Here is a 10,827-nt window from a genome sequence, read left to right as displayed (position 1 = left end):
ATCAATGGGTGGGAAACAGATAGCTTTCCGATTAAATCTGGAGTCAGGCAGGGCTGTCCTCTCTCGCCTGTCCTTTTCGTGTGCTGCATAGAACCCTTTGCCGAGTCCATCAGGAAGGATCCGGGCATAAGAGGAGTGACGATCCCAGGCAGTGGAGGCACTCAGGTAAAAGCCTCCCTGTACATGGACGACGTCGCCGTCTTCTGCTCGGATCCGCTGTCGGTGCGCAGACTGATGCACGTCTGCGACCAGTTCGAACTGGCCTCGGGAGCCAAGGTAAATCGTGGGAAGAGCGAGGCCATGTTCTTTGGGAACTGGGCTGACCGATCCTTTGTCCCCTTCACTGTCAGGGCTGACGGCCTGAAGGTGCTGGGGATATGGTTCGGAGGGACCGGGGCATGCGTTAGAAACTGGAAGGAGCGAGTGGCTATGGTGAAAAGGAAACTGGGCATGTGGGAGCGACGCTCCCTCTCCATTGCGGGTAAGAACCTGGTCATCAGGTGTGAGGTACTCTCGCTGTTGCTGTACGTGGCGCAGGTCTGGCCCATTCCACACTCCTGCGCGATGGCAATCACTCGAGCCATCTTCCGCTTTATCTGGAGGTCGAAAATGGATCGTGTCTGCAGGGACGCGATGTACAAGCCTCTAGATAAAGGGGGAAAAAACGTGCCCAACATCGCCCTCATACTGATGGCCACCTTTGTGTGTGGCTGCATCAAGCGGTGCGTAGACCCTCAGTACGCAAACACCAAGTGTCACTACGTGCTGAGGTTCTACCTGTCCCCGGTGTTGAGAAGGATGGGTCTGGCCACGCTGCCGCGGAACGCTCCAAGTAGTTGGACCGTGCCGTACCACCTGTCCCTGGTGGGAAAATTTATGCAGAAAAACACCTTTGACCACAAGTCCATCAGGCAGTGGTCAGCACGTAACGTCCTAGAGGCCCTGAGGGATAAGGAGAGGGTGGACCCTGTGGGATGGTTCCCCGAGCAGACTGTCAAAGTCATTTGGCAGAATGCCTCATCGCCAGAACTTTCCAACAAGCACCAAGACGTAGCTTGGCTGGTGGTGAGAAAGGCCCTCCCCGTCAGATCCTTCCTACACGCCAGGAGTCTCACCCCCTCTGCACGATGCCCTCGAGGTGGCTGTGGTGAGGAAGAGACCGTTGTTCACCTCCTTGTGGATTGTGCCTTTGCAAAGAAAGTCTGGAGAGAGATGCAGTGGTTGCTGTCGAGGTTCATCCCGAGCAGTTCTGTGACACAGGACTCTGTGCTCTACGGGCTGTTCCCAGGGACACACACCGAGACAAACATCGACTGCAGCTGGAGGATCATCAACTCGGTGAAAGAGGCGCTTTGGTCTGCCCGAAACTTGTTGGTCTTCCAGCACAAAGAGTTGTCCCCGACCGATTGTTGCGGACTGGCAAGTGGAGAAAATGGTCCAGATTTAAAAAAAACATGGAGCCCAGACATTACAGGAGCAGCTTTCTCCTGAACATCTAGATCAATTGCTTTCTTTTTTGGTCAGGGTAATGAGGTTAGCTTATCAATAGTCTGATTTCAAGCGAGAACATTTATTTTAATGGATTATCTCCTGGATCAGATAAACCTCCTTGGCTCGTGACACAAATGCAGTTTCATGATGATTTCCGTGCTTGTTTTTTGAACATGCCCACAGTTGGTAAAATGCAAATTGCCACAGCCCATTACTGCTGTGAGCTTCTCTCAGCATTCGACCATGTAACTGGCCAGAAGGTGGCGTTGAATCAATTACCCTCGATGCCTCTTCCCTCCTTGCCTATGAGAAAATGTATCCCCCACCCCCACAACAACACCCCCCCACAACACCCCCTCCCCCCCCACCACCACCAACACCCAGAGTACCCTGCTGGCAAGGGGAAAATTATGGGTATGAAGCCAGGTCCTATTCTCTATGTCAAATTGCAGCATGTTGTCCTGTGATAATAATGCATACATTGTCAGACAAACTGATTTTTCTTCAAAGGCATGTTAAAACAGGGCTTAGTGTATTAGATCTAGGGCTGTCATGAGAAACGGAAGGTCTGTGCATTTCAATTGCAAACGCTTTGCCCTGATTTTTCACTTCAAACAAAATAGCAAGCGGGTTAACAGGCTTTTAAATGGCATTCACTTTAAAGAATTCAAGTGAAAATACAGGAATAATTTCACTAGAGGTCTTCAGTGTGGCAACAGTTTTAAAAGTAAATATTACGCAAATACTTGCTTGGTTAACTTGCAAGGTTTTAATTTTCTGTTCTCAATTTACAACAGCCCCTATGGTTGGAAAATTCTTTCCTCCGATCCTCTTACTCCTTGTTTTGAAGCCGTTGATTTTTGCGAGGTGTACAGTTCCATGATCAGTCACCTTCTGGGATCCCACTTGGGTGACCACTTGTTCTGTGTGAGCAGAATTTAAGCTGAGGATGCAGCCTGAGACCTGTCATTGGGCTGGAGACCCGATAGTTTCCTCATGTCCCTGGCTCATTCACAGGGGTTGGCACATTTAACGCCCAGGTGGGAAATGTGGCCCAGTGAATGGCCAGTCCATTTGGGAACAGCAGTGGGTGGGGGTGGTCCAGCTGGTGTACCAAAGTGGCTAGTGGGAAGATGGCAAAAAGCAGTGGGAGCGAGGCCAAGGGGGCATTGAGGCATTCGCCAGCTGGTGGCTGGGTCCGGTGAGGTGGGGGAGGTTGTCAGGTGTTCCAAAGAAGCCAGTGGTTAGGGAAGGGGATGGGGGCCCTGGGGCATGAGCAATGTACAAATTCCTTGTGGAGCGTTTTCTCCCAGCGATCAGCCTCTGGCCTGCTTCAGCCTGGCAGGCAGGCTGCAGAAACTTCCCCTGCCCCGGCCAAAATGAAATTGGTCTGGTCCCGATGACATCATCAGGATTCAATCTGTCTATTTAAAGATGAACGCTGCTGGCTTTGGGGCTTCTGTCCTTTTCATCTGCACTTGGCAGGATTGGGGTGGGGAGGCCAGTGGGTAAATTCCCCGGTCCATTTTGACAATTTCCTCTCTGTTTTTTTTTGCCCTTAGGAGGCCCTCACCTCCCACATTGGCCCATGAACAGAGGAATTGGGTGCCATGGACCTGTGGGGAGTGGCTGCGATTTGAATTTTCACCCTGAGAATTGAGAATAGCTGCTCAGAAGTGGAACTATAAGGCACTCCCTGTCGACATGTAGTGGCTGTCCCTGCCTCTGCTCCACTGGGCTGGCTGGTGAACCACATGGGTGATAGGAAGGAGTCTTGAGTCAGGGAATGGCTGCTCTCTCTCTTCCTTTTCGCACATGGTTGTGTATAGGCTGCCCCCATTTCAGAGTCTGTGGAATATATCTTGCACAAGTTCGTCCTCAGAATGATTAACAATCTTGAAGATATGGTAGTCAGAGGTATAAGGTTATCAACCACATCAACAGTGTACAATATAGCATTCAACTCCATTATGTTGACCAATAAAAAGAAGCTACCCATAAAAGCTTTCCCAGCCCCTGTTCTTATCTTAAACCTGTTACATCTCTTAACTTTTATCCAGTTCTGATGCAAGGTTATCAACCTGAAACATTAACTCTATTTTTCCTCTCTCCACAGTTGCTGCCCGACCTGCTGAGTATTTCCAGAATTTTCAATTTCTATTTCAGATTTTTATTTTTTGAAAAAGGGCCACAAGCTCAGTTATTGGTTTTACAGAATAATTTTTAACGAGTACAAACATGGCCTTGGTTTACACAAAAACAAATATTTTTATTGCATGTGTCGAATTGAAGAATTCAACAGTATTTTGAGGGGTCCGGTCTGTTCGCTGACTAATTCGAATTCTGGTCAGATAAATGATGCAGCTGATCTGAGGGAGGCCCTATGATTGAATGAGTGTGGGCAGTAATCTTTGAGATGAGAATGGATATACCTTTGAAATATGTGACAAACATTATTTGTAAGAAAACTGGACTTGTCAGCTGTTGATTGCTGATCACCATGAAGCCATTGTCGATTGTTGTAAAAACTCATATGGCTCACTAATGGTCTTTAGGGAAGGAAATCTGCTGTCCTTACCTGGTCTAGATGTGACTCCAGACCCACAGCAATGTGGTTGACTCTTAAAAAATGCCCTGTGAACAAGGGCAATTAAGGATGGACAATAAATGCTGGCCTAGCCAGCAACGCCCACACCCTATGAATGAATAATTAAAAATATATCAGGATATTAGTAGTATGGAGTGTGACAACGCCTGGACAAGTTAATACTTCTTATTTTACCACAAGTAAGGCTTTAGTTTGAAGCAACACCGCTACAAGAAGTGAGTGGGGTTTTGCTTGTCTTCCAGTGACGTAATGCTGGCGAGGTAGTTTCAAGGAATTTCCCTGGCCTTATGTATTTTTTATGTGACTGATTTTTAATATCATCGGTCCTTTCATTTCTCCCTTTAGCTCTGATCTTCACTGAGGCCCACTCTTCAAGGACTGTGGGCAAGGCCATAAGATTCAGTTTAAAAAAAATACAGTAGCTTACTTAGCTATGCACAAAGTAGCTTAGGGCATGCTATTCAACAAAATGCCATTAAATCAATGTATGTAATGTTTCTGCATTCTTTCTCATTTATCGAAGTGTTTTGCATCTACCAGATGTTGACAAATAATTGGAATCAACAACCGAAATTGTCACATTATTTATTAATGATATTTCACATTGCAATGAATTTCATAGTGACAGAGCAGAAAGCTCTAGATCAAGGGTACACTTCAGCTTTTTGGCACGCAAGCTTTTGTCTTCATTACCCTCTTAATAGGTTCACATCAGAAATGAAAATCCACATCTGTCATTGTGATCACCCGTGCAAACTTACTTCATTGCTTTTCTGTTGTTGATCTCCCCCAAACTGCACCTCATACATCTTACACTTTAAATTAGCAAAAATAAAAAAATGTTTTTGAAATAGTTTTATATATATATATATATATGGAAAATTACTTTGCAGCACAACTATAGTGCATGAATGTATTCATTAGTTATATGAAAATTACTAAGGGCAAATTCTCCACTCTAAACCAATTATTAACATGCTAACCCAATCAGCAGCTGAAAAAGTTCATCCCATTTAGAAGCCGTGCTAACAGCCTAGGCAGGAACTGACCCTCAGCGCCTTTGAAGCCAGCACTTCTATGGACGGAGCAGGTGTAAGTATTGAAGTACACAGCCAGGAGAGTTCTACCTGCTTACTTACAGGGGTTTGGGCAAACAGAATAAAATATGGTTAATCCTTTCACCAGTTTCAGCCTGTTCTTCAGGTTGAGCAAAGCACTTCATAAATGGCAGGAACCTCAATACAACATTAGCTCGCTTAGGTATCAGCTTACAGTTATATGATCTATGTTGTCTCTGACGTTTGATGAATAATGTGCAAATGAATGGGATGCGATTCGTTGAAAAATCCTCACCAGCTTAGAAAAAAAGTGTCGGCTTCTAACACATTTATCAAATACAAATTTTCAGCAACCGTTCCCTAGCATCGTGAGATTTTGCACCTAGGATTGTTGGCAGAGTGATCAAAAAACAGACCATTAATCTTCGACGGTCAGAGATATATATAATCAATTATATAGTCAAAAAACTACAACTCACTGCCTTCATCAAGAGAAAATATAATTACCTCAATGAAGAGAAAAGGAAAGGAGCTGTAGATTTTCAATATTTTGTTCAGCATTTCACTTCAATTAATCTTTTCCTGTTTGAAGACATTTCTTGTGATCTTTTTCTGCTAAATTCGTTTTTACGGAGGCAGTATAGGCAACAATTCTTTTGAGTGCTAAGCCAGGCAGTAGAAGTACAATAGTGAACCAGCTGTAATAAAAACAGAAAGTGCTGGAAATACTCAACGGGCCAGACAGCATCTGTGGAGAGAGAAACAGAGTCAATGGCTGCAAAATGTGGCCAGTAGTTTTGGAGGTTTGGCTGCAAGGTTAGTAGAAAATGGTGTCAGTGCCATTTTGCCTGTTTGCTGAATAGCAAGTTGGTGAGGGTGTTGGTGTGGGCATTACAAATGTGGGCTGCAAAGCTGCAGAGTTGGCAGATCGTGACCCCAGTCAGTGTCTAATGCTAATTTGATGTAATTTTTCCACCTCGCCATCAGACTTGGCATCACAGCTGGGTCCTGAAGTGTTCTTGTGGAGTTACCACCACTCCCTTGAAAAGATGAGCTCCAAGCTCTGTGCAACGTCCTGTGCCAAGTTGGAGCTGGGTGACCATGCTTCTTAACAGTGACAACGGGGCTACTAATGCACCAAACGTTTCTGTGAGCATGTCCACTGGCCCTTTTTCTCTGTGCCGCCCTATCAGAGTCCTCTATGCACCAGAACCCATGTGTGACATCGGCCTCTAGGGAGCTGGCAACCTTGCGATCCTTCCCCCTTCACCTGGCTGCAGTCCACTCATGGCCAGTGACTCACGGTGTGCAGACCCTGCCTCTATACTACACAGTGCCAGTATCTGAGCTGGTGACTGTAAATGTCAGATCAAGTAATTGTTTCCTTGTGCTCAGCCTGTTCTCTCGCTGGGATTTCTGGGGCTGACGAGGTGGCAGTTCTTGGGTATCTGAAAGCATAAAGGGTTGGGGTGAGGAAAGGGAAGAAGGCAATTGCAGCTTGTACATTATAACATATTGCTTAATGATGATGAAGTGGGGTTTGTAAAGCAGAAAAAAAAGCATCATCCTTGATGGTTTCAGCCATATCAATGGCTACAGCCTCATTAACGGATACTCCAACTATTCCCAGTACTGTCTCCTTCATGGGAGTCAGCAAAAGCAGCTGTGCCTGCACCCTTCGCTCCCCCCCACCCAACAGTTTACTGCTGCTGATGCTGCTGCCTTTTATGGGCCACCTTGATACGCAGAAGATGAGTGTCAGTGACTGTGTTTGGGTGATGGCACAGTTGAATACCTGGCGGTGTGTGCAAGCTGTGAGATGTGAGTGCGAGGCTTACATTAATGTCAAGTGTATGAGAGTTAAGTAAGGTTATGAATGTGAAGTTTGAGTCATGGTAGAGATTGCTGTTTAATAAATGAAGGGAAGGTGGTGACTGGAGCAATGTATGAGGCTAGTGGTGCTGTTGGTAGGATAAAGCATGTAAAGATGCATTCATTGACCTTGACCACTCGTGACATCATTAAACTTCTCTTGCCACTTATCACAAGTATAAAACTTGTAAGATGCTTTGGGACTGTATCTTTAATTTAGGGTAGAATAGAGGAATGAAGGAGGAGCAGCAGCCAATGCCAGCAATCTAACTCCAAGGACCTGGATGCAATGTGCTATGATCCCCATAGAGACCAATAACATTTAAGAACGTATTTGAATTTCCAGTGACCGATTGTAAAGTGACCTGACCTGAATTCTGCCTGACAAGAAGTTTGCATGGCTTGGTTATTCAAGCGTAAAGGGATGGCCCAAATTGTTTTATTGGGAAAAAGATGCAAGACGTTCACACTTGTGAACAATGACCAGGGCAGTTGTGCTGACAGTGGATAGATTGTTAGTCTCCAAGTCACAGAGAGGTGATAGGAATGTTAGGCTTTTTAAACCATTTTACTTTAAACTGTTTATTTAATTTCAAGATAGAATGCAGTTTGGAGTTTAGAAGATAGTTCATCAGCATTTCTACCTGGAGACAAGGTCCTTGTGATTCTAATTGTCATGGAGATAGGCTTTGAGAGGGCAACAGGACACAGAAAGCTGTTGTTGGATCAGCTTACAGGGTTTTCTTAAGATACCCCTGAACCTCCCAGGCTGGTCAGTCTGCAGGAATCTGGGAGGGAGAGAGAGAGAAAAGAGATTGAGGCAGCCAGCCTCCGTTCACCACACAGAATGCGGACGAGAGTTCATACTTGGATTGAAGAGAACAAGTTTGTGAAGATTGAAATGAGATTGGAAGATTTGCCTAGCTTTGGCTTGAGAGGGGAATCTCCAGGGTAACCCTTACTGTGAAAGTCAGTTTGTGTTTAGAAGTTATCAAGCTGGAAAAGGCAAAAGGAAGCAAGACATCGAGTACTGGGAATATTTTTGGACTGCTTCCTGGAGAATGAAGTATCCACTTTAGGTATAGAGTAAAGTATGAGCATGGAGGGGGATTTTCAGATGTTTTAAAAGTTAAATGGGTGATCTTTTCCATTGGTTCAGTATATAAGTTGCCTACTAAATAGTGTTTATACAATGTTACTTTTAGTTTGTCGATTACAGTAAAAGTCTCAGTAAAACTTGAAATCTTGTTGTGTGATCTTTTCAGTCAGTCACTGGAAGTTCAGATATCATTTTAAGTGTTACCGGTCTCTATGGAGATCATAACACAATGCATCTAGGGCCTTGGAGTTAGACTGCTGTCATTGCTGCTCCCACTGCCTTCTCAGTACATGTCTAGAAGACCTCCTGGATGCCTGAGGACAGAGATCCTTTCACCTCCTGTCCACCTCCTGAATCAAGGCTATTTTATAGCATCTGAAACCTTTGCGGGAATGCTCTCTGGCCTCTTGCACCATTTCTGCTGGTGTTTAACTCTCCTGTAAGCAGTTGCAGCCATTTCTGCAGCTGGAATGCTCCTCGCCTTTAAGAGGCAGTCCGGTTTTAAGTAGTTGTTTTGACGAAGTTCAGAGGGGTGAATAAATTCCTTCCTTTTCCACTCCTGAGATTGGTTATAACAGAGTTTGAATTTTAAAAAGTTGTGATTTCTTTTTCAATTCAATATGCACTTGACTTTATGTTAAGCTGTATGAAGAAATAAGCCAGCCAGATCTCTTGAGTTAACAAGTTAGTTTTATTGTTTAAAAACTCACTCAAGTAAAAATATAAGATTTATTAAAAGATAAAAATATGTTTTGAATCCCCTGACACACACACACACACAGAAAATACCATATAAAACAAAACAAGTTACAGGGTGGCAGAGGTGGAATTGATAAAAGTTAAAGTCTGTAAGGAAAATAAATTAATATACATTATGATGTTTCCTTTGGCAGTCTTAAAATTCCTGGGATGTTGCAGCCAATATAAGATGGTTGTTTTTCTGGAAACTGTCTCTTTTAAACTGTAATCTGTCTTTTTCCACAATGGGTCCTATGAGACGCAAAGTTCCTTTCAATTAAAATTCTCTATCTCTGTGATACATTCTAAAATTTAATAGAGAAAGAGTCTGAATTTGAGAAATCAGGGGGAAAGAGAGAGAGGGAGATGATGTTACATTCAGCAGTCTTCTTCTAGATGTTACCGGTGCCTTCAGAAGCTCCTTTGCTGTAACAAACAAACAACCTTATAATTATAGCTTTTCATAAGTGGGGTTCCAATCAGATGACAGCTGCTATTGGCACACAATGGAGGGCAGTCCATATTAACAAAGGAGCCTTGATCTCCCATTGTCAAAGCTACCAAGAAGCCATCAAAACAGACAGGGCGTCCTTAGCAACCTCCTTGCATAATGAGTTTAATTAGTCTTTCTTTGTTTCTGGGGTCAGGATATCTGGTGGCCTATTGTCCTTATGTTTTTCAGAGGGTTTAGACAATGACAGGTGTGAAGTCCATTATGCAAACTGCCTAGCCATGTCCCCTGGTAATCCATGTTCAGAGGCTAATAGAAACTTGACCAATTTGTAGATCAGGTGACTTATGCAGCCATTTTGAAAACAGTGTTATTTGCAGTCCTGGCTGTTTCTTTCCCTTTTAAGAAACAATCCAAAGCATTACAATGAAATTAACAATTAATATTCCACATTGCACATGACACAACATTGTGACAGTAATGATGGCTAATTTTAAGTGCTGCTAGCCTTGCATGAACTTGGGCTCCTTGCTGAGTGTTTCGGCATTCAGCAGTGCATTAATTGCTGGGATGCATGCTGCAATCATTACAATGCACAGGCAGCATAAAGCTTGCATTGCTCCCTGCACCACTTTGAAAGTGTGCAGAGTAATCGCAAATCGCAGTGCGCTCCCAATCTCGATGACTACATCCCTTCCATTTCAGATCAATGGTCTTTCATTAGAACTGTAAAAAGTTAAAGGTGTACCAGTTTCTAACAAGTACAGAGGCAGGGAAAGGAACAAAGGAAGGAGAGAACAAAAGATAAGGGCTATGATAGAGCAGAGGTCAGGAGTGATTAAATGACAAAAGGGCTGATGAGGCAAAGCAAAAGTAATAAGACAAGTAAAGAAACAAACGATAGTCTAAGGAGGTGAAAATAGAAGTGAATCATTCCCAGTATCTGCTGTTCAGAATAATGGGAACAGTGATTATTTTTGTATTATCACCGCTGATCACCACGTTTTGTCCTGGTGCCAATGCTGTGGTGTCTCAATTATGTGATCCTGAGACTTGTATGTTGAACTATTTATTGTTAATCTTTAACTATGTACAGAACCCAGGTTACTGTCATGCATGGTGCTGCTACCTCCATGCAGGCTAGTTCCAAAGTGTTCTTTCTAGCCGGTTCTCTCTGAGTCAAATACCATGTATCTCTTTGCATCATACCGTGGGTGGTGCTATTCTCCAGTCCCACATTAACCCTTGCTCTGCTGAGCACCTTTACATTACAGTGGCATGCAGGCGCATATTACAACAATTATGATCTGACATTATTGAACTCCATGTTGAATCCAGAAGGTTGTAAATCGCCTAATCAAAAAATGAAGTGCTATTCCTTGAGCTTCATTGGAACTTTGCAGGCGTCAGAGGACAGAGATAACAATGCGGGAGTGAAGTGAAGAATTAAAAGAGGAAGTGACAGAAAGCGCAGGGTCACACATTCATTGAATGGAGTGTTCAGCAAATC

The sequence above is a fragment of the Cetorhinus maximus genome, chromosome 6, assembly GCF_964194155.1.
Source record: "Cetorhinus maximus chromosome 6, sCetMax3.hap1.1, whole genome shotgun sequence".
Lineage (NCBI taxonomy): Eukaryota > Metazoa > Chordata > Chondrichthyes > Lamniformes > Cetorhinidae > Cetorhinus > Cetorhinus maximus.
The sequence above is the reverse complement of the archived record's forward strand: the minus strand, read 5'-3'. Positions refer to the sequence as shown.